At 40.0% G+C, this 25,805-nt stretch overlaps 1 pseudogene; it reads left to right on the top strand.

Annotated features, from left to right (window-relative positions):
- Positions 1-10,751: 10,751 nt before the first annotated feature.
- On the top strand, positions 10,752-18,349 carry LOC133967114 (interleukin-1 receptor accessory protein-like; annotated as a pseudogene).
- Positions 18,350-25,805: the final 7,456 nt, after the last annotated feature.

The following is a 25,805-nucleotide window of genomic DNA, read 5'->3' as shown; positions in this document are numbered from 1 at the left end:
TGATGACTCATACTTTCACACTTTTAATACTCAAACAAAGAAATTCACTTTAAGACTGTCCATGCTAACAGTAACAATATTCTTTATTAGTGTACTTTATTCCTAAGATTGATAACGTAACACTGAATTAATATCAAAACATAATTTACTTCATGTTGTTTATCAACCAGTGACGTATTCTGGAGACCTTGAACCTGTGATCGCTCTCTTGTCTTTGGTGCAGCCGCTGTCCCACAAACAGATGGACAAGGTTTGCACGACTGAGCAGATTTGTAAGACAACACCTCCGAGCTGAATTAAAACACAACCACAACTTCTCTGTTAGTTTGCGGCTGTGAAATCAAACATTGCACACATTTTGTTCGGCAATCGAGGCCCACCTCCCAACAGTGTTTGTGTGGTTTCTGCAAAGCACGAATATTTTACAACACTCCACTAAATATCAGTTTACAACTACATCAAAGAACAACCTTGGGCACTGAAATAGCAGTTTCGGTTTAAAAGCAGACATGTGAAAAGGCAGGAGTGTAACAGAACTGCAGTCAGGGAGTGGGTTGAAAGTAACATGTGGGACAAGGTGAAAAGATAAGGAGCTTAAACATGATATAATAAAACTGCCGCAAGGTAACCACCAGTGTTATTTAGTCATTTTACGATCTGTCAGTCTGTGGTAGTGATCAAATTGAATGCAAACACAAATTGAAAGCCATTAAACCCGTAAACTAATGTGACATTAAAACCTTGATTCTACCTGCTGCACCGGTAACCACCAACACCTCGATGTCTCTAGCAGCAAGAACATCTACACTGCTTCTATTTACCCTGTGTGACTGAGTCACTTGCATAACCTCGGCCTCCTGTGTGTTCTCCCACGTATCTGCTCTGCTGAACCGGCCTCACTCATCCCACGCTCCTCCCCGCTCTGACTTGTCCCAGAGCAAAACTATTGCTGCCTCAGCATCTCCTGAAATTTTGTTTTGCAAAAGATCTGAATGATAGTTGTAAAATATGTAAAATTGAATGAAATATATCTCTTATCTGCCTCCTGCCCTTAAAGCTAAGCATTAAATGTAACTTGAATCCACACATTAACATACACTTTCAGTTTTTTAATAAAAATGGAAATGATCATGGACTCTACGGTTAAATATGACAAGCAATTCAAAAACATCCCCTTGGCTTCTAAAAGACCATGGAATTTTAATGTTGTAAAAGAAAATAAATCAACAACTGAACTTAATAGCAGATGTGATTTTAGCAATAAAAAGGCCCTCTGTTTACAACAGATTTATTAGTGTTTTGTAAGAGCAGATTAGGATGTGTGGATTTTTATCCATTGGTTGCCATTGATCATTTAATCCTAAATCATCTTTGTTTTGACTCTGTCAGTCAATGGTGGAATTTGTTTTGTGTGTGGTTCCACTGGTTCTCTTCATGCTGGAGTCAAACGACAATCTGCACCATCTCGTACAGATGAGCACTTATCTCATTAACAGCAATATAAAAGAAATACACTGTATAAAAAGTATAGCCACATTTTACTGGTTTACAGTGAAATATCTCCTGCACTGAACGACAGTGAGAGTATTTGTGCTTCTGTCCCAGCTTAGTAGGTGATTCCTGTAGCTGTATTACTGTGAACCACATGCGAGTCACTCATGCTATTAACGATAGAATAACATTTCTGATAATCCCAGAAATTTGCAACTTTAATCATATCAGCATCCCGAAGTTTAAAAGCAAACTGACCTGGACCCAAAGAAGTGCATTGTTGAATGGACATGGGATTCCAGCACTATCAATAAAATGTGAGTTCCGCAGACTTTACTTCCTGAGGCTAAATTACTGCAGGTCACCTTTAGAGTTTCATGCAGAATTCTGCAACCAGCATCACCACAGACCAAGCAAACAGTGGTGAGAGCCCCGTGGCACGTCCTCTCACTTGTCTACTGCCACACTGGTTCGGATGCTGGAATAAAAAACTCTTGTAAACAGATTATTTTTGAAATCTTGCTAAATCACATATGGAGCGACGCCGGCGAACTCGTTCTGGCAGGCAACTCGAGCTGCGCTGCTTCAATCACGTGACATACATCATATGACTAACACCGTGTGAAATACATCATGTGACATACATCATGTGACCTATTTCACTTGCCACAACCATCTACTTCATTAGGCGGTCTATTTAAGCAGAGGGAATTCCCATCACTCTCCCTGCTTCCTAACTGCTACGCAGTACTGCAGACAATTCCCTCAGCCCTCCACCACCCCAGCATCCACCAGTAGGCTCCAACGGGGTGTTACAGTATTAGCTCATCACTCCCATCAGTCCTGTGTAATCATATGGGGGAGTGATTAAGTTGGAGCCTAGACGCCAAACACTAAACTTGTTCTACTGTTGAATAAACATTCGAACGTGAGTTGTCTGACTGAACTACTATTAAGGTCAGTTACAGATTTATTTTCTTTTACAACTCCAGTTTGATTAAAATGCCATAATTTCATGGAGGCCAAGGGGATGTTTTAGAACTACTTGTCATATTTAACCATAGAGTACATGACAATATCCGTTTGATTGAAAAACTGAAAATGGACCAAATGGCACATGTCCAATTGCCTGTTCAGTCACTTCTCAGAAAATAGAGATCGCAAATGTGTGAACAACAAAAACCTCACAACCTGCAGCACTTAGCTCTCACATGCAGTCAGACAAACCGCCAGCACTCAACTTATCAACACAGCCCTGTTTCCATCTCTGTTTCCTCTGCAGAAGCTCTTCCTGTGGTGAGAGGTGCGTGTTCTGAGGTTTAGATCATTTTCTCCTTGCCTATCTGTTTTCTCATTTTGTTGTAATTGTTAACAAACGGCCCTGGGAAGACTTTGACTGCTATGAGCGGCCTTAGGCAAGATAAGATGAAGTCTATTTAATTTGTGCATGATTCTATGAACATTTTATATCCATACACTTCAGTATGTGTCACTCAATTTGAAAAGAAAAGCATCTGAGCGGTGATATATTCCCTTTGCATACTGTATATAACCCACAGGATTTTTCACGGGCCATAAAGGCTCCACTTGTTTACTTGGGAACTACAGTTTTAAGTTGGGGACAGTGCACCTTTGTAAATTGTAACACTGCTATTTCATATTAAATTTGTCATCCGTCATTTATGCCATATGTACCATTATGGTGAAAACTAGATTGCTTGAATTTACCTGTTAAATGTTTTTTTTGGGGTAGATTTCCTCACTTCCTGAGGGTTAAGAACAGAGGATGCTGCAACCTTTACAGCGCTATGAGACAAATTGTGATTTGTGAATATGGGCTGTACAACCAAGATTTGAATTATTGACTGACAGTATTTGCTCTCACTAAATTTGAATGCATTATTACTCAACGTGATTACATTTTTTGACATCGTAGTGACATCATGATGACGTTACTCACACCACATGATCATGACTCTTTTTTCATTGTATACAATCCTTAGGTTGTGTCTATAGGATTAAAGATTTTAAGCTTCATTCAAAATACACTGTGGCAGTAGACCATGCCACAGGGCTCTCACCACAGCAGCCAGCGACAAACCATTTGGATTTGAGCATTATATTAAGTCAAAACACACACTTCAACAAACAAATAAACTTCAACTACAGGCGACTAGCTTTACAGCTCAGTCTTTAAAGCTCAGTCTCACCTTTACTGATCACTCTGTGGTGAAGCGTGCTCTCCCAGCCCCCTCACCTCCAAATGCACATCTCATGAAACACTTGGGGTACGATGCCTACTAACTTGTAACTGCCAGCAATGTGTGAGCGTGTGGTTGAAGATGTGGTTAGATAAGATCAGTCGTTATCTTCACACCTTCCTGTTTAACACCAAGGTCAAAGCTTCTGCCTTTGCAACCAATATAACCATGTGAGTTGAAGAGTGAGTCATGAAAACTGCTTTAACCCTAACCCTAACCCTACTATTGAACATGAAAATACTCATAACTTGTATAACAAAATAATTTAGCAGCTACCAAAAAAATAGGTGTTAGGGCTTTTAATAACTTTCAAAGCTCATCATGAAATGTAATGGTTACCATTTCTGTAGCACTTAAATTATTTTTTTAATTTCTTTGGCTATGTTTTCTTTACATGCTGATTCACAAGATTTGTGCCACATCCTGTCAACAACAATGTTCTCTGATTATCTTACCACCATTTGATAGTAGAGGGTAAAATAAAAGTAGCATTCTCAGACACGTCTCTATCACTTCAGAGGATTTCACGTTGAAATAGTCATTCCCTGGAGACAAATTTTCTACCACCTACCTGACCTCAATATGTTGAGTAGGGTTGCAAAGGGGTGGACAATTTCCGGTAAATTTCCGGAAACTTTCCATGGGAAATTCAATATTGAAAATAAATAAATAAACAAATTAAACGCTGAGCAATAAAAATATCATTCAAAACTCTATTCTAAAGATTTATGGAATGCAGCACACGCTGCACGTTGAATTTCAACCTTGCACTGTGCATTTCTCGATCACATGTGCAGATAATTCCCAGCATCCTGCACACTACATCCGGCCTCAATAGCCCTGCTGTAGTGTGCAGGACTAGTCAGGTACGTTTTGATGATATTACTGGGGAAAATATATATGCATGCTGATTGAGGATTGTTCATCTGTTCATCTAGCCTATTTCTATTAATTTATCCATCAATTGGAAAATATTTTTAAAGACGATTCCAATTGTTTTCCTAACTATTTATATCTCTGGCATTGCTTTAGTGTTTTTTTACAAGCTTTTTTCTCATGTTATTCTACTCTACAGAACAATGCCATGGCACTATCTCATGTGTGTGATAGTAATGCCATGGCACTATCTCATGTGTGAATTGTCTGCAGTACTGCAGACAATTCCCTCAGCCCTCCACCACCCCAGCATCCACCTGTAGGCTCCAACGGGGTGTTACAGTCTTAGCTCATCACTCCCATCATTCCTGTGTAATCATATGGGGGAGTGATTAAGTTGGAGCCTAGACGCCAAACACTAAACTTGTTCTACTGTTGAATAAACATTCGAACGTGAGTTGTCTGACTGAACTACTATTAAGGTCAGTTACAGATTTATTTTCTTTTACAACTCCAGTTTGATTAAAATGCCATAATTTCATGGAGGCCAAGGGGATGTTTTAGAACTACTTGTCATATTTAACCATAGAGTACATGACAATATCCGTTTGATTGAAAAACTGAAAATGGACCAAATGGCACATGTCCAATTGCCTGTTCAGTCACTTCTCAGAAAATAGAGATCGCAAATGTGTGAACAACAAAAACCTCACAACCTGCAGCACTTAGCCCTCACATGCAGTCAGACAAACCGCCAGCACTCAACTTATCAACACAGCCCTGTTTCCATCTCTGTTTCCTCTGCAGAAGCTCTTCCTGTGGTGAGAGGTGCGTGTTCTGAGGTTTAGATCATTTTCTCCTTGCCTATCTGTTTTCTCATTTTGTTGTAATTGTTAACAAACGGCCCTGGGAAGACTTTGACTGCTATGAGCGACCTTAGGCAAGATAAGATGAATTCTATTTAATTTGTGCATGATTCTATGAACATTTTATATCCATACACTTCAGTATGTGTCACTCAATTTGAAAAGAAAAGCATCTGAGCGGTGATATATTCCCTTTGCATGCTGTATATAACCCACAGGATTTTTCAGGGGCCATAAAGGCTCCACTTGTTTACTTGGGAACTACAGTTTTAAGTTGGGGACAGTGCACCTTTGTAAATTGTAACACTGCTATTTCATATTAAATTTGTCATCCGTCATTTATGCCATATCAATCAATCATCAATCAAATTTTATTTGTATAGCCCATATTCACAAATTACAATTCATCTCATAGGGCTTTAACAGGGTGTGACATCCTCTGTCCTTAACCCTCAGCAAGAGTAAGGAAAAACTACAAAAAACCCTTTTAACAGGGTAAAAATATGTAGAAACCTCAGAGAGAGCCACATGTGAGGGATCCCTCTCCCAGGACGGACAGAAGTGCAATAGATGCCACGTGCAGGAGAACATCATCAATAATCAAAGTCTCTAGCAGCATTGATGAAGCACAGTCCATGCTCAGCAACCATCTAGACCACGATCCACCATCCAGACCAGACGCCACTTCAGTCCTCAGTCACCGTCCACCGCCGCCCACCAGGAGGACCCATCACAAGCCACCACTGCGGTCCTGGTCCACCGCCCGTGCCCAATGCCAACGCGACACAGGGTCCGCCACCAGCACCACGATCAGCCCACATGACTCAGAATCCGCCACACTGGATCCAACACCGCGACCCCCGGTGCGCGATCCACAAACCGTAATCCATGGTGCGGCCACAGAGGCCCTGGATCTGCGGGTGATAAAGCAAAGGGATTCCGGGGAAGGGGGATAGGGATGGAGAAGAGGAAGGAGAAGCTGGAAAGAGAAGCTCCGTGTGTCATGTGTCATAAAATAGAACAAGTAACGTTCTGGCGCACTAATTAGCTCTAACTATAAGCTTTATCAAAAAGAAAGGTTTTGAGCCTACTTTTAAACGAACAGATGGTGACTGCCTCCCGAACTGAAAGTGGTAGATTATTCCACAGCCGAGGGGCTTGATGGCTAAAAGCTCTGGCTCCTACTCTACTTTTAGAGAATTTAGGGACGACAAGTAGGCTTGAATTCTGGGAGCGGAGTGCTCTAGTGGGTTTATAAGGTATTAACAGCTCTTTAAGGTATAAAGGCGCTATATTATTAAGGGCCTTGAAGGTGAGGAGGAGAATTTTAAATTCTATTCTAGATTTAACTGGAAGCCAGTGTAGCGATGCTAATATTGGAGAAATGTGCTCTCTTCTCTTTGTTCTCGTCAGGACACGTGCTGCAGCATTTTGGACAAGCTGTAGAGTCTTTAACGACTTCCTGCTGGAGCCTGATAATAATGAATTACAATAGTCCAGTCTCGATGTAACAAAGGCGTGGACTAGTTTTTCTGCATCTTTTTGTGAAAGGACATGTCTAATTTTTGAAATATTACGCAAGTGGAAAAAAGCGGTCCTAGAAATTTGTTTTAAGTGACTATTAAAGGATAAATCAGGATCGAAGATCACTCCCAAGTTCCTGACTGTTTCATTGGAAGCAAGGGCAATGTCGTCTAGCGCAGCTATATCATTAGATAATGCATCTCTAAGGTGTTTGGGGCCAAGTATTATAACCTCTGTTTTGTCTGAGTTTAATAAGAGAAAATTGCGGGTCATCCAGGTTTTTATGTCCTTGAGACATGTTCGAAGTTTAGTTAATTGATTACTTTGTTCAGGTTTTATTGACAAATATAACTGGGTGTCATCCGCATAGCAGTGGAAATTTACCGAGTGTGTCCTGATAATGTTTCCTAGTGGAAGCATATATAATGAGAATAAAATTGGGCCGAGCACAGAGCCCTGTGGAACACCATGATTAACTTTGGTGCGCACAGATGACTCATCATTAATTTGCACAAATTGGGAGCGATCAGAAAAATACGATTTAAACCAGTTAAGGGCGGTTCCATTAATGTTAATTAACTGTTTTAGTCTTTGTAATAAAATTTGATGGTCAATTGTGTCGAATGCTGCACTGAGATCTAACAGAACGAGGACAGACACAAGTCCCTGATCTGAGGCTATTAAAAGGTCATTAGTGACTTTTGCCAAGGCTGTCTCTGTACTGTGATTGGCTCTAAACCCCGATTGAAAGTCTTCATATATATATATGTACCATTATGATGAAAACTAGATTGCTTGAATTTACCTGTTAAATGTTTTTTTTTGGGGTAGATTTCCTCACTTCCTGAGGGTTAAGAACAGAGGATGCTGCAACCTTTACAGCGCTATGAGACAAATTGTGATTTGTGAATATGGGCTGTACAACCAAGATTTGAATTATTGACTGACAGTATTTGCTCTCACTAAATTTGAATGCATTATTACTCAACGTGATTACATTTTTTGACATCGTAGTGACATCATGATGACGTTACTCACACCACATGATCATGACTCTTTTTTCATTGTATACAATCCTTAGGTTGTGTCTATAGGATTAAAGATTTTAAGCTTCATTCAAAATACACTGTGGCAGTAGACCATGCCACAGGGCTCTCACCACAGCAGCCAGCGACGAACCATTTGGATGTGAGCATTATATTAAGTCAAGACACACACTTCAACAAACAAATAAACTTCAACTACAGGCGACTAGCTTTACAGCTCAGTCTTTAAAGCTCAGTCTCACCTTTACTGATCACTCTGTGGTGAAGCGTGCTCTCCCAGCCCCCTCACCTCCAAATGCACATCTCATGAAACACTTGGGGTACGATGCCTACTAACTTGTAACTGCCAGCAATGTGTGAGCGTGTGGTTGAAGATGTGGGTAGATAAGATCAGTCGTTATCTTCACACCTTCCTGTTTAAATTTGGTCTCACACCAAGGTCACAGCTTCTGCCTTTGCAACCAATATAACCATGTGCGTTGAAGAGTGAGTCATGAAAACTGCTTTAACCCTAACCCTAACCCTACTATTGAACATGAAAATACTCATAACTTGTATAACAAAATATTTAGCAGCCTCCAAAAAAATATGTGTTAGGGCTTTTAATAACTTTCAAAGCTCATCATGAAATGTAATGGTTACTATTTCTGTAGCACTTAAATTATTTTTTTAATTTCTTTGGCTATGTTTTCTTAACATGCTGATTCGCAAGATTTCTGCCACATCCTGTCAACAACAATGTTCTCTGATTATCTTACCACCATTTGACAGTAGAGGGTAAAATAAAAGTAGCATTCTCATACACGTCTCTATCACTTCAGAGGATTTCACGTTGAACTAGTCATTCCCTGGAGACAAATTTTCTACCACCTACCTGACCTCAATATGTTGAGTAGGGTTGCAAAGGGGTGGACAATTTCCGGTAAATTTCCGGAAACTTTCCGGAAACTTTCCATGGGAAATTCAATATTGAAAATAAATAAATACACAAATTAAACGCTGAGCAATAAAAACATCATTCAAAACTCTATTCTAAAGATTTATGGAATGCAGCACACGCTGCACGTTGAATTTTAAGCCTGCACTGTGCATTTCTCGATCACATGCGCAGATAATTCCCAGCATCCTGCACACTACATCCGGCCTCAATAGCCCTGCTGTAGTGTCCAGGACTAGTCAGGTACGTTTTGATGATATTACTGGGGAAAATATATATGCATGCTGATTGAGGATTGTTCATCTGTTCATCTAGCCTATTTCTATTAATTTATCCATCAATTGGAAAATATTTTTAAAGACGATTCCAATTGTTTTCCTAACTATTTATATCTCTGGCATTGCTTTAGTGTTTTTTTACAAGCTTTTTTCTCATGTTATTCTACTCTACAGAACAATGCCATGGCACTATCTCATGTGTGGAGACATTTCATCCAAGCAAATGTAGAAGGAAAGGCTGTGTACATTTGCAAATACGATGCAAAGACCTATGTTAAGAATGACACAAAGATGCAGAAGTATATAGTCAAATGCCCAAAGTTGCCTCAGGGCTCAGATCAGCCTAAGACAAAACAAAATGTTTATATTTATGTCTGTATATGACAAGGTAAATACAATTAGTATAAATAACCCACAAAATGTTCTGTTTATTCCCGTTAATTCCTGTTTATTCCCGTATATTCCCATTAATTCCCATGGAATTTTGCAACCCTAATGTTGAGATTAACATTTTTCTATTATTTTCCCAATGATAAAGACAAGTTCTCTAGTAGTTTGACTGAGTAAAACGATTTCAATATTATGAGTCATACCTTGGCCACACACACACACAAACAAAACCCGACTGACTTAGTACAAAACATGAAGTCTTTGTACAAGTTTGAGCAAAAAGTGGAAACATGTCTGCAGAGTTCATTCATAAACTTACAGGCAGCTCTGAGTAATTTCACTTGGAAATTAATAGAGTTCAGGAATGCTGAAACCTCCAACGCGTCACATTCTGTGGGAGGTTTCTCAATAAATGACTCTTAAAAATGATTGTGATCTACTTCTGTGGCTTAGAGGGAGAAGAAGGGTGGGAGACAGAGGAGAAACCGTTTTAGAAAGAGAAGGTAGGCTGAAGGAAAAAATTGATTTTTCTGCTGATCATTGCTGTATTTGTAAATGTGTTGTTAATCTGTTGGATATACAGGATTTTCTCTCTGTCTTGTAGCACATGTTAATTTCTTACATTTGCTTATATGTGTGTTTTTCAGCCATGAGGCAGACTCCAACACTCAGAAGCCTTCTCTTTTTCTTCGGGTTGTATGGGATCTGTTCAGGATCTCTACAAGGCGAGTTTCACACACACACACACAAACACACACACACACACACACACACACACACACACACACAAACATATCATTCACATTTGTGTGAATTTGTATATTTTTGCAAAACATTTTATATTTGTTGTTCTTGCTTTTATGTCTGACTTAGTCCATAGGGCTGTACAGAAGGATTTTAACGCCATCTTGTGACCTTTGAGACAACTGCATGTGTAACGTGTCATCACAGCTCTAGCTCTAAACTATTAAATATGTTATGGTGTATTTTAGCGCACAGCTTTCCCTTGTATAATGACAATACAGGCTTTCCATTCGTAGTAGATGAGCTAAGCTTCAACAAGCCAACAGCATTCTACGATTATGTCATTTGGCTCAAGGCAGCTCAGTATAACATTATCAGCTGAGCCTTATATGTTGAAGCGCGTCTGGACAAGAAATAATGAAACTACAAAGACTAATTCTACTTTAATAACATTTATTTTGGCATAAACATTGTTACACCTATTATCTTTGTCAGTGAAGGCAGTGCCGACCACAGGCTCTGAACCAATGGGAAACCAGAATCCGTTAAATTATTGCATCCCAAACTGACCAGTCATTTTAGTTCCAGCTGAATCAGAGAAAGTAAAATATCCATTAGTGATGAGATCATCATGGAAAAATACTGAATGTCAGGCTCAATGTCCTCTGGGCAGCTCTAAACCTCCGAGCTATAAATTAATGCTGTAGTAAACAGACAAAAACACCCAACAAGTAGAAATGTTTTAAACTTGCTCTAAAAACACTTTTTGTAATTGAATATATAATTAAGGCAGCCTGGCCTTGTCTGACAAACGTGTTCTAGCTAGAATAATTTAGCTGTAACCTCCATCTATTGAGTAACTAAAGTAGACAAATCCATCCTCCATTTAGATGCAGACGACTGTATCAACGAAACACTCGAGTTTAAGGTGTTCTCTGTTCCTGGGGAAATGGCTATGCTGAAAAGCACCTTGGTGTCTCCAGACATCTTCGACTTCAACACCGTCCCTTACAACATCACATGGTTAGATTCCAAGATGGGTGAAGAGATAAGCAGCCAGACGGGTCGAGTCCTGGTGCGAGGGGAGACTCTGTTGTTTCTGAATGTGACGCTGGACGACAGCGGGGAATATGTGACCATACTGAGGTACAGAGCAGGGATAGAAATAGCAAAAACAAGTTGAAAGAAGCAGCAGAAAATATATCCTTATGTTTGTCTGTCTATATTGTGCAAAATCCTGTTATTATTTCAAAGATGGTAAACCCCAATATTCAAACTGTTCCTGATGAATTACAGTCTAAAAGGAACACTTGAGGTAATCCCATGGTCCATTATAGGGCAGTATCAGCTTGACCTGTTGCAGTAGCTGTTCACCAATCAGAAAGATCGGATACTAAATAAACATGGAGAAAGACACCAACAACTTCAATCATCTTTTTTAATCATCATTTATACCTTTCAGGAGGTTTGACAGTTGGTTTTGTTATTCTTATCCTACAAAATCTCATGATTCAGCAGATCAATGGAAAATTAAAAGTAAAAGAGAGGAAGTATATCAATTTCTGCTTCATTTCCTACAGAACTCCTTCTCGGTGCTACAGACAGGCCACCAAGCTGGTCGTTCACCTGCCGTTTCCTGGAGAATGTGGTAAGCCTTACAAAGTTCGTCAAGAACTCACAAAAGGCATCAATGACCAACTCTCCTGTCCCCTGAAGACTCACATCTCTAAACTGTTCAGCTACAATGTCAGCGTCTCCCTCACTTGGCACAGAGTGAGTTTTCTCCATCGCTTCATCTATTCAGATAATTTAACTTACGTAATCATCTGACATGACTGTTTGATTACTTATTAGAGCTACTTTGATAAAATGTTGGTATATTTGATTTTTTAGCTCTCTATTTGCTTGAAACATCCTTTAACTTTCTGTAGGTGGCACCCTTTTCTGCGAGTATTAAGGCCATTCAAAGAGGAAGAAATCAGAGCATTCAAAAAAAAAGTCATGATAGTATAAGAGTAGTGGTGCACCGATGTATCGGCCGTACATCGGTAGCAGACGATATTCGCCTTGTTTACTGCCATCTCCGCATCTGTAATAAACGTGACTTTCACCGATGGCATGGGGCGATGTTCATTGATATGTGTGGAGGTGATGGGGCTGGGAGAGTACCCTCATCTGCACCACACAGGTTCGATCAGAGCTGCGCGAGGGGGCAGGATCGGCGGCACCCCGGCCGCCAGCCTCTCCAGAGCAGTGCAGGGACGCAGAGTTGGAGCCCCGCTCGCAGTCACCTCCTGCGCCGCACGCTAAATTGGGGCCGCAATCACCTCCTCCATTGGCGCGATGTGGCAGGCTGGAGAAGGAGCGAGTCCCTTGCTGGGCCAGCAGACGCTCCGCCAGCATCGCCTCCCTCTCCACCTGCCCGAGGAGCGGCTCCAGCTCCAGACTGTACCCTGCTCCCTCCTCCTGATACACGGCCACCACGTCCTCCATCATCCGCACCAGCTCCGACTCTGCCTGCTGGTCCGGGGCTCTCCCACACACAGCCAGAGACGGAATTGGTGTTTTTTAACATCTTTTATTGCCACCACACACACGTGAACAAACATAAAGTTTAACACAAAGTAACTAGCTTTCCAGCCTAGTCCAGCTTCTCTCCAGTTTCTCCAGGCTCTGAGGGCCCTGAGGCGGCCAAGATGCTGCCTTTTAAGTGTCAGGACCAATCATCTAACAGGTCTCACCTGCGCTGCTTGATCCTCTGTGGTGCAGGTGAGGGGGCTCTCCAAGCCCCCTCCCGCTGTTTTCTGCAGCCTGCCAATCTGGCATCCAGATTATATCCCTAGGTGGCGGTACACTCAAAACAGGTCAATCTGAGGAGGGCTGCTTTAGACAGGGTAAAAAGGGTGCTGTTTTAGATGATCCTTGTGGTATTTTTAACAAAATATGTTACAGACATTTCATTAAGACCCCAAGGAACCATATCAACTGTGGTGAAACGGGCATAATTTGTCTCCTTTAAATAAAGTTTAGTTAAATTAAAGTTGTTTCATGAATCGAATTGAATTTGTGCTCATTAAAAGATAAGAGTTATACAAGGCTGAAATAATTTAAAATAGTGGTTTTTAAATAATGATTTAATTATTTTCCTAGCACAAAAGGGTATCGGTATCGACTATCGGCTAGATTGTTGTTTTAAACATCTGTATCTGCCAGGAGTTTGATATTGGTGCATCCCTATATAAGAGTTACGTTGCAATATTATAAGAAAACAATCATAAATTCTCAAGAATAATATGTATCATATATATTAGGAGAATAAAGCCGTAAATTTACAAGATGAAAGTTATACATTTATGAGAGGTAAGGTGTATTTCCTCATGAAAAAACTCAACTCATGATATCAGTACAATAAAATCATAATTTCATGGAGATAATTAAAGATAAAATAACCATCATATTAAGAGGATAAAGTCTTAATTTAACAAGCAAAAAAAGTCACAATAATTCGAGAATATATTTAAATATCTCACATGGCCTTCATACTCTTTAATACTTGAACTTGTCTGTTCACCTTGTTGTCAATCAACACTCATGTTATAACTAATACTTCCTTTGTCGATTTTAAAGAAATTAAATGGACATTTATTTACATGTAGTTGTGGATTATTAAAGTAGTGCACCATAAACGATGTTGAAAATAGAGAAAATCCTGACTTATATTTATTTTCTTCTTCTAGGGTTGTGAGCCCTTACAGAATGAAAAGGACAATTATATCTACAGGCACAGTTCCAAGCTGCTGATCAACAAGGTGAACGCTAAAAACAATCACAGCTACACTTCACTTCACTCTCGGAGGTGTCACAGGATCCGTGTCGGAGACGATTGGTCATAGGTGAGAAAATTAGTTTACAAGAGAGGAACTTAAATGCCTGAAATGTAGAAAACATTTGACCAGTTTATTGGTGTATACCAAAAAACAATATCATGGAATTTACCTTCGCCGAAGAGGGTTATGTGTTTTCTCGTTAGTTGACAGGATTAATCGAAAACTGATGGATGGATTATAATGTAACATCCTTATGAATGTTGGTGCGGATCTGGATCAGGGGTGTGGATCTAGAATCTGGGAAAATGTTGTTTTCCATGATGAGAAGCACTCAGCCTCCTTCACAGTCTTTCATATTATCTGTGTTTTCAGAGAACTCAATGGTTCCACAAGTGCGTGAACCAACCAATGGAACAATCAGTGCACAGATAGGTGAGTCACATCCGAGTAAATGCACAATGCTACAGTGACCTACTGTGAACCTAATATTTATAAACCATAAACCATTAATGATTACAGAGTTGTGAAACCCTGTTTCACAAAAGTATAGAGGCCCATTGGGCATAAAGAAAAATATTGTCAAGGGAGATTTTTTTTCTTTTTTTGCTTCAATGACAAATTTAAACATTTTCAGGTAAAAATAAATCCTAAATAGATTTTTTTGTTGCATTCTGAGATTATTGACGATGACATTTTGAAACTTTTTTGTATCTTTAACGGAAATATCGAGATCAAACATTTGAATCTCGACATTTTTTGTTTCTTATTTCAGGCCCAAACATACTTCAATAAAAAAATTGTAGATTGTGGAAATTCATCTTTTCTTTCTGGCACCTGAAACGCACATTTTAGCAAACAGCACTATTTTCAGACATCCTGTTAGTGTCTGGACCTAAGTTACAGTTTCTGTCAATTGGAAAATAATGGAAACCTAACATCTAATCAAAAATAACTGATGTTATTATTTTTGTATATGTTTAGGAAGTCGTTTCAGCCAGTTGTGCAGTGTCTTTGTCCCGGGTGCTGGGCAGCCCTTCGTTGACGTCTTTTGGTTTGACGAATGGAAGATATTTACCAGCACCGACCCTGCCGTCCGCATCTACACAACAAACCAACCGTCAGTCCTTTTGCCTTTTCTTATTTACCTTCTGTGATCTGCCGCTTCTGGGGTTAAAGCTTAATGTGAAACTTGGGTTGAATTCGTTTTCAACAAACATGCCTGCCGCTGGAGAGCTTTATACAAAATGTTCCAAGGATCTTACAACTCACTGTACTTCTCCACTTCAATTATTAATTTAATGTCATCCATGTTGAAAAACTACGCTGTTTGCTCCGTTAAATGTCGGGTGTCAGGGGTAAATTACGTATTCTCCACTCAAGCCTATGTATACGTAGCCCCCTCTCTCTCTCTTTTTATCTGTATCACTGCTTGTGTGGCTGTAGTGGATGGGCAGAGGGGGACATTTAATAATGTCATTGGTCAAATTAAAACTCCAGGACAACAGAAAGGGACTTCAAAGTATGGGATGCATATTTGATCATTTATATCATATAAAATATGTCATCAATATAGTTTAAGATAGTGTGTTTCCTGGTGCGATACACTCGCGTCAAGCGCAAGAAATAGACTCGACGCCGAAACGATCGCTGCACGGTGCAAGGCAGCCTTGGTGCAGCGCGGTGCTTCAGCCTCCGGTGTGACCCGCACAAAGTTTTAACATGGGAGTGGATGGGAGCCAGCTGTTATTTAAGGCTTGGCGCTGCGCTGAAGCGTCGCTTCAGCATCGCTTCAGCGTCCGGTGTGAACCCGGCGTTAGTAAATAACTCACAATGCTTCGCTTAACATACGTCACATACTACGTTGCTCTGATTGGTTGTAGGTCTATCCAATTGAGCGAAGAGGAATTTTATTTCCTGGTCAGTTGAAACACGCCCCATAATCACAGCCCAATGGAGCGGTCTCAGACTCACATTCTGACTAGAATTGTGAGTCTGACAACGTCAGGCTAGTAGTGTGTGCCTTCAGACCACAGAATGAGTCGAGATGTATCCCCATGCCCTTGATAAGCTCTTCTTCTCTCCTGTGTCAGATATGGATGGGAGGTTGTATGACGCCTACGTGGCATGCCTACAGCCCTGTGCCATCGGATTCAGCGAGGAGGTGGAGACTTTCACCCTCCAGACTCTGCCCCGAGTGTTGGAAAAGGCCTGTGGCTACAAACTCTTCATAGCAGGCCGTGACTGTGTACCCGGGGAGGGTAAGTCACCTGCATGGCAGAGACGACACTGTATTAACTCATAGATGGAGGCCAGTCAAAGTTACATGGGTCTATTTCTATAATGGAAGTCCAACACTTCTCTCCATCTTCTTGTTTCCTCCCTCCAGCCATAGTGGACTCAGGTGAGGAGAACATACAAGCCAGCCGGCGCCTACTCCTGCTCTACACCGCCTCCACTTTCAGCAGCAAAAAACACACAAGCAGCACAAGCAGCTCGAGCAGAAACAATAACAACCTCTCTAAGAACAACAACAGCGATAGCAATGCACAAAATGCTACTGGAGGGATCGCTCAAGGTGAATAAACCAGACGATTGTTGACAGGGGATAAATGTTTTACCGACACAAATGTAATTCCTGCATAGAGGAAGGTCTTTAGTGCAACCCAGGTCCAGTGGAGTTTTTTTGTCCCAATTTCCCCCCCCCCTAAACATTTTTAATGGTTTATTTGGCACACAGTGCATGATTTGCTTGTTGAGTCCATCGGCTATTGTCTGATTTCCGTAGTTACGTACTGAAACACAGTATCCTGGTTCTGACTTGAGCTGCTGCTTTACAGGTGGTTCTGGTTGAGTTGGAAGAGATCACCTCGGCTCAGCTGGCTCTCTTCCCGGAGTCGATGCAACACCTGAGGAAGAAGCAGGGTGCATTGTGTTGGTGGAAGGATCAAAGGAAGAGGCAAAGGAGGAGGACATGTATGATGAGGAGAGAGGATGAGGAGAAGGGTGAAGGGGACGCAAAGCTGTCACCGTCCCTCTCTCCTTCCTCCAGGTTTTGGAAGGAGATCAGGTATTATATGCCAGTGAGGGGCAAGAGGGCGGTCTACCCCGAGATAACTGCCCTGTTGAACTTATGATGGGCTTACGATATGCTTCAGAAATACTGTGTTGTCAGAGTAAGCTGTGAGGTGAACAGCGGGACTTTCCTTCAGCTCATGGACCTTTTCCATTTGCTCATTTTGGATGGTAAAACGTACAGAGGATTCCAGTCTGGATGATCTTGTTGTTCTGTTGACATTCCATAGCAAGTGGAGACTGAAGAATCACCTGGATAAAGGAGGATGGATCCAACAGAATCATCACGTATAAAAGTAAAATGTACATATGTAAAAAAAAAAAAGTAAACTGAGGTTTTCATTAATTGTTGTTTAGTTGTTTTCATGCATCAAGGCAAAACCCAAAGTTCTTGTTACAAAAAAAAGAATACTGTATGCAGAAATGGTTCATTCATTGCACTTATTATTTTTATTTAATGATGAACTTTTCAGGTATTCTTTTGAAAACTAATCTGGATATGTTTCTGTTACATTGACTTCTCTGCTTTTTAAGATTATACTGAAGAAGGTTCTTATAAAATCAGTTTTCATGAAGAAGTACCTGTAAAAGTTGTATCTTACCAGTCAAATTGGGCTACATGTCGGAAATAGAGTCACTTTCATAATCTGAGGTGATGGTGGTCTGGTGCCTTACATATGAAAGCTCTTCTGAGCCGGGGGTGAATCATTATGTGCAGAATGAGTTGTACTTATTTCAGTTCTACATTTTTTGCAGGGGTTGGTGGAACAGTATTCAATTCTGTAAATACAGGAGGAGGGGAAACCACGCCGCTACTCAGAATCTCAATGCAACTTGACAAGCAGCTGTCTACACCAGCTCTCAACCTGGTCAACTCAAATTATCATCATCCTCTCCTAAACTTCTTATTTAAGGAATTTTACCCTATGGGGTCATTCACTGTAAGTTTAAATTACTTCTCTGTGATTATTCTCTATGTAATATATTCTATTCACTGTTATTTTTTCTATATAGTAATTAAATACCATAAATACTAATCCTGGTTCCATTTGCAGTTTTTCGGCAGTAGATTATGTAAATACAAAACCGCTTAGGTGCAAACATCTATTAAGCTTTTATTCTTCAGTGGGTTTACTACAGAAGGATTTAAACCAGCTCTGTGATACAGAAGAGAGATATTCAGTAACTTTAATTGGTTCCACTTAAGAGGAATAAACACATCCTGATGATATCTGAATGGTATTTGAGTGGGGAGGAATTTTGGGCGATTGTTATCTCTTTTCATTTCTAAATGGTTCTTAACGATGGTCCATTGTCTCTATGTTAGAGGACATCAGTGGCGCCTGCCTGTGTCACAGGGCTGTCAGTCACGTGTAAAGAAACCTGTGTTTGAGAGCATGAGCCATGTGCGAGAAATTTTAGAGAAACCTTACGAAATATTACCTGTCCAGACCTGAAGATGAGAGTCCTGGAGTGGACAGGCTGGGTCTGCTGCTTGTTGGCTGCACCGCTGCTGATATCCAATGCTGCAAATAGTGAGTACTGATCATCACAAATCTCCCTCTGACACTAACAAAAAACCTCTGCTGTTGAAAATAAATGTTAATACACCAGAGTTACTTTCCCCTCATTCACACTAGATCTTATGGAGTGGTAATTTATGTCCAAATGCTTACATCGCTCTCTACTTACAGGGTTGTAGGCAAGGGGCGATTGTTCCCTGATTGTCCTCATACACTATTGTTTCCGTGTAATGTAATCATCGATACGTTCCAGTAGCTGCTCTAGATATATATCATTTTCCTGTGACATCTTTAACCATCCATCAGACTGATTGAAATCTATACACAGAAAGTACTTTAGCCTGCCGAAATCTTTCCTTTTAAACTTGGCGGAAAGCATCCCTTTCACTTACGTCAACATTTCTTCATTGCTAGCCGCAATTATCAGGTCAAAATCCTACTCCAATTTCGGCCAGATTGTTTTAGACCATAAAGGGATTTTTCCAGCTTACACACTAGATCTACATCTTTTTCTTCGTAACCCTCTGGTTGGTCGATGTAGATTTCATATCTATGGGAGCGTGCCAATATGCTGTTTTTACATCCATCTGGTGTAATAGCAGGTCCTCCTGTGCTGCTTTCTGTAACAACTCACTTACACTAGTCAAGTTGGCCGTTGGGGGAAACGTCTCTCCATAGTCTATAACCACCCTCTGGTTGTAGCCCTTGGCAAAAACCTTGCTTTGTACTTTTCTGTTCCTTTATATCACTTTTGATAGAGTAAACTCATTAACCCCCTACTGTCTTCTTGCATTTTGGCAGATTTGTCAGGGTAAACGTGTTGTTTTTGTTTAACTATTGGATTTCTTCATCCATGGCTTTGATCCACTCTTTTGAGTCAGCTGACATCAAAGCCTCTTTAAATGTCTGTGAGACGCCACATTCTGCTCTGTAGCAGTAGTCTATGGTAGTATGAATCCCATCAATATCACTGTCTTCAGTAACAAAGACTTGTTTTCTCCTGTCTCTAGGTGGGTTCCTCCCCCTCTCAGGTTCACCATCCTGCTAGTTCTAGGCTGCATCACACTGTCATAGTGATAATTTTGGTCTGGCTCAAGTGTCTGTGTCTATTACTCTACAGTTACCTAGCTCACAAATTGAACTAGCTTGTGCTTTTGTACTTTGTCAGTATCTGGGTGAAAGATCAAATACGCAGGGCTGTTTTTGTCATAACCCACAAGGCGTCCCTCGTCAGACCTGAAATCCAGTTTTCCCATGTCTTTTTTGTTTGATTAACATACGGACCCAAACTTCTGCATTGCAGATAAGTAAGGCTTTTTATCAGTCAGCTTTAGGTAAGGGGTTTGCCCTGTACGCCTATTAAATTATCTGTTACGTACTATGGCCGCCGTTTGGACTGCGTAATTCCATAGCTGTTTGTGAGCTGACTTTCAACTAGCATACACCCACCCATCTCAAAAAGAGTCCACCAGGCTCTCTAAACGGTACCATTCTGTAGGGGTGAATACGGGGAGGATGTTTCATGTCTAATCCATTTTTTCCTTAACAGTGTTTGGAAATCCCTGCTTGTGAGCTCTGTGCCGTTGTCAGATGGAGCTGTATCTGCAAGGAATTTTTCCGTTGCCTGTACTGTGTCACTTTTTGTGTACTATTTGTAAGGGAGCCTTTGCTCTTCTATCAGGGTTTCTATTTCTGGTTTGGACAAATTTACTGTGATTCCATACTTCACATTCTTGTTTGGGTCTATCTGTCTTGCCCTTATTCTGCCTACATTTTGCAACTTTAAGACATCTTCAAAGTAACAGTGGGCTAATATCTCATGTCCTGTCTGTATATCTTGACAATACTTCAGTGTAAATAATGCTACGCACATGAATTTTAAATATATATAATGTAATCAATAAATAAATAATATGTGGTATTTGTGTATCAAAACGTCTTTTCCCTGTTTGAAGACGTCCATGGCTCCTGTCGTGTTCTTTTATCCCAAATATGATAAGAGCCTGTCTTCGTGTGGTTTAACAGGTATTTATTTAGAAGCAATGGGCACCCAACACACAGCCCCGGCCCTCTAGCAGCACCGGGGAAGACAAGAGTCGCACCGAACGGACGGCGGTTGTAATATCTATAACAGTAGGTAGAACAGGATTGGTCAATAACGAGGGGGGGGGGGCGCTGTGGTTTAAACTTGGTTCTGCCTTGATTGTGCGCAGGTGTGGTCCCAGCCTCTTGGCACTGGAATCAGGAAATGATGAGGAGCCCTCCCAGTTTGGCCCCTCCTTTGACAGTTGCTGGGCAAATCTCCACATTTCTGACTGTTTAGAAAAAGGGACAAACAAGCCTTGACACGGCTGACACCTTGTGGGTCTTAAGTAAACATGCAATTTTTTTGACAAAACAACGCCTTTCTTAACTGCCCCTCAGAACCTGGGCCAGCCGCTTGAATTCTTTGCATTATCAGACAGGTGCGAGACTGAACTGCGATGTGACGCACACACTCTTTCTAACTAACTTCAAGATTAACACCAGCCAGCAACAACTATTAAAGGTCACTGTGTGAAGGCCACATATTTTCCACATATTCAGCCCAAACTGCCCCTGCCCCCACCCCCGTCTAACACACTGCATTTGTTTAGAGTTCAGTTTCATCTTCACAGACACACACACAGATCAACATAGATTTAAAATCTCATCACTCCGCTGGTGGTCGCCGCCTTCACAGAGAAGATGTCCTGGTGGTAGGACAGTATAAACAATGCCTTTCTCAGCATTGTGTGAGGTAGCTCCTGTGTAGATCCCTGTTTCTTCGTATTTGATCCTAAAAGCATAATCTGTGCCATCGCCGCCTTTTCCTTCAGAGACTTTTTTAACGCCGTTCCTGTCTGTCTTTAAGCCTACAAGTGTGTGTCACTTTTGAAGTGATTACAACATGTTTTCTGCTGACATGCTCTCGCTCTGTGGCTTTTGGTGCCACACTTAAAACGCACCATATCTGCTTCATCATTGTTCCTGTCATACTGTATGTACTTTGCTTGGCGGGCCGCCGTCAAGGTCTAGCCACAGTCTTCATCACATTATCACGCCTGTGTCTTAGAAACCTCAGTTTTCTTATGATCTCTGCAAACGTTATGTTTTCATCTATATGTGCCACGAGTCTTGCACATGGTATAAACTCCTCAGGCTGTCCTTTTCAGACCAGACCAATGTTTCACCTGCGTTCACTGCGAGGAGAGGTGAGGGGGGTTAAGAGGGGAGGCGGGGCACTCAAAACAGGTCAATCTGAGGAGGGCTGTTTTAGACAGGGTAAAAGGTGCTGTTTTAAATGATCCTTGTGGTATTTTTACCATATATGTTACAGACATTTCATTAAGACCCCAAGGAACCATATCAACTGTGGTAAAATGGGCATGGGGATGGGGTTCTTTCTTTAACATGTGTCATTCATAATCCAATTAGTTGATTAATTGTTTCAATAATTGATGACTAATCGACTATCTGAAGAGTCGTTAGTTGCAGCCCTACTCTTGTTCCAGTCAAAGAATCAACAGGAAAACCCTTGTTGGTAAATGAAAGAGGTGAAGCTGAATCCCCATGAGCTGCTTTTAACTCCTAACCTGTAATATGAGATGCAGTGTTTATAAGAAAGGGCTTTATATATGAAGAGTTTGTGAAATGTTGGCCTGTGTTGCAACGTTTTGTGACATTTCCTGTTTGCAACCTGTCAAACAAGCACATGAGAAACCTGATCGTTTAGAGTTTCGCCTCAAGAGAAAGACAGAACAAAATCACGACAAGTCATTTCCATGAAATTCACTAACATAAGCAGTTCGTTACAGAAATATATGCACAATAATATCTATTCATTATTTCACAACTGATTTCACAAAGCATAAAGTAACACATAACTACACAAATCTCTTACAAACTAGTGTGGTGTAATAATGCATTAAACGTGATACCATTAAATGGTGTGACTTTCAGCATTCAATAAATTTGGTTATCAAAATAAAATATTGAATAATAATATTACAAATATTGTTATTTAATAATATATTTATATTTATAGATTATATAAACAATTCACTTGTTTATAAAATAAAATATTGAATATATATATCTCATGAAAGTTCTCACTACAAATTTGGAGCTCTGATTTACAATTAAACAACTATAAACCAAAATTACAATATAGAAAGTCAGCAAAGTTGAAAGAGATAGAGATCTAGACAGTGTAGAGGTTGGCAACATTCAATAATATTCAACATTAATGTAAACAACACTTTAAACATTTATTATGAAGATAATAAAGTATAAAAACACAAATTACTTACGGTGTATATAAAGATGTGTATGTGACTATGCGTGTGTCTGTGTGTCTGTGTGAGTGAATGTGCTTTTGAAGTGGCGACTGGCCACTCCAAAGATAACGATAAAGTTTTAGCAGTGTCCGGTCAGGACTGCTTTAAGGTTGGTAGAGCTTGGATTGGGAGGAGGTTTCCCTTGTGAGGTGAGCTGCATAAAACATTTTCGGCACCAATAACATTTGCTAATTAAATAAATGTATTCATAATAAGGTATAGGCAGGAAGATCTAGCTGTAAGATGTTTTTAACAACATGATTCTGCTTTTTCAAAATGTCAAAATTATATTGTGGAAAATGACACACTCTATTGATATCCAATATAAAATACTACAGGTCTCCAGTCACTAGATAACAGTGTTACCTGCACATCAAAGAAAAAAGTGATCACATGAATGATCAGCATCATGGATTTTTTTTATCATGTCACCGTATTAAATAAAAAATAGCTGAAAAAGGATTTTCTGTATCCACATTTTTATGTTTTTACTTTTAGAATAATAATAATAATAATTACCTAAAATAAAGTTGCATGTATTTACATTTATTTGAAATACTCTATAACTATTTTAATCTGTATGTATATATGTCTCACATTATATATATATATTATATATATATATATATAGGGGAGAGTGGGGTAATGTGAGACATTTTTTACAATTGCTCCCCTCTAGGCGAGCTAAAATTATTTATCCGTCAAATTTACACATTTCTCATTAATTCAGGGTGGTTCCTGGCAATGGAAATGATCAGAATGTCTTCAGGACAAAGGGCATTGAAAATATGATTGTTTTTTCAAAAGTGGTCTTGTGTCTCACTGTACCCCAGCTATGAGGTAAAGTGAGACAGACCAGAAAAATCGAGGGGGGAAAGTGTTCCACTTACTTTTTCCACTTTAAAACTATCACGTTACTATAACTAAAACTAGTAATGTAATATGACACTAAAATATGTTTTAGACTAAACTTAACTTGCGCTTCATGTCTCACTTTACCCCACAGCATTTTGGAAAAAACAACATCTCTTAGCAATTCAGGCTAATCTTCAGCTAGCATCAATCACATGGTTTTATATGTTGGAAGTTCACCAACATGTATGATAAAAGTTTTTATACCTGATTCAATTTGTATTGACATAACAGTTGATTGAGTTCAAAGCAAGAAAATTTACTTTTACATGCAAAAAACTCATTCTTGGGAAAAAACATACTTTCCACAGCACCAGCACCAACATCTCCTTCATGGCAAGGGGGGGATGGGAGGGGCTTGAAAACATAATGGTCACATGTCCACAAATGTGTTCCGTTGCCTGCTGAAGCCAGAAGACCCCCGTGAAAGCATCCTCCTCCCTCTCTCCCTCTCCTACTGCTGCCCTGCAACTGGCCGTGTCCATAGTCAGCTAAATAAAATGTAATGTTCATCCTCAGCGTCACATATCAACACTGTCTGTCATGTGAGACTTTGAGGTAGGGGGTTGAGGGTATCGCTCTCACTTTCACCTCCTGAGCTGTGCAGACTCTCAGTTGGCTGAGTCACCTCTGTGCTAATAAAGAAACCCAGGATCCGACATGTCACAGGCACAGCCACATCCTATAATACATGAGCAAATAGCAACCGGTAATTACACTATTCTCTAATTGAGAGATTATTAAATTTGAGTGAGAATCAAACTTTTCCTTATACTGTGGAACAACCCAAAAGATTGTCTGTCCATTAATTAAACAATTTAGTTTGGTTTAAAAAAAAAAATATTTGCAGTTTTTAACTTGTAAAAGAGATTTGAGACAAAACAAACTATTATATATATATATTTTATGTCTCGGTAACTCTTTCTAGATGAGGTATTTTTTACACGCATGATGGCCACAATTATTCACTTCTGCACATATAGGCTGTTGCCGCTTTAAAAATAATTGATATCACTGATCGACCAAATCAAGTTTTTTATTGTGTATGATCAAGTTTCAAATATTTTGAAAAAGTTATAGATAGCTCAGAGAGAATTATTTCCAAACCAGCCATATAAACACATTGATCGGCCTCAACAAAGCCCTGATAACGTTGCTGATAGCTGTTTATAGACAATTTATTTTTGGTAGTCGTGGTCATGAAGATTTAATGATAAAAACTATAATCGGCAATCAATCGGAAACGCTGTAATCCATGACTAAGCATAACAGCAGAGCTTTCAGTATCATTCCAACATGCAAAATTCAGGCTCACCCAAGGGCAACAAACACAAAAATAAAATAAATAAAATTTACCACACAGCTCAAAGTGAAACAGCAAGTCAGCCAGCAGGGTTTTAAAAAACTTTTACAATTGCCTCCCCTGAAATGTTAACTCTGGCCTTTCTGTGGTGTATATTAGCAAATTTCCATATTTACATACATCTTGTGGATAGGTGTGTGTGTTAGACTAAGCAGGAACAAGGGCATGGAGCAGCTCCCAGCTGCCGGTCCAAATATCATCCAGCAATGCCCCTCCCTAGAATGGCAATAAACTACAAAGGTACAGAAGTCACAAAATCATTAAAAACGCCCCATCACATGATAAAGAAACAAATTTTCTCTAAAATTGCAAGATAGGCCTTTTTAATTTTTTTTTT

This window comes from Platichthys flesus, chromosome 13, assembly GCF_949316205.1.
Source record: "Platichthys flesus chromosome 13, fPlaFle2.1, whole genome shotgun sequence".
In the NCBI taxonomy this organism is placed as follows: domain Eukaryota; kingdom Metazoa; phylum Chordata; class Actinopteri; order Pleuronectiformes; family Pleuronectidae; genus Platichthys; species Platichthys flesus.
This window is presented reverse-complemented; position numbering and strand designations above follow the sequence as displayed.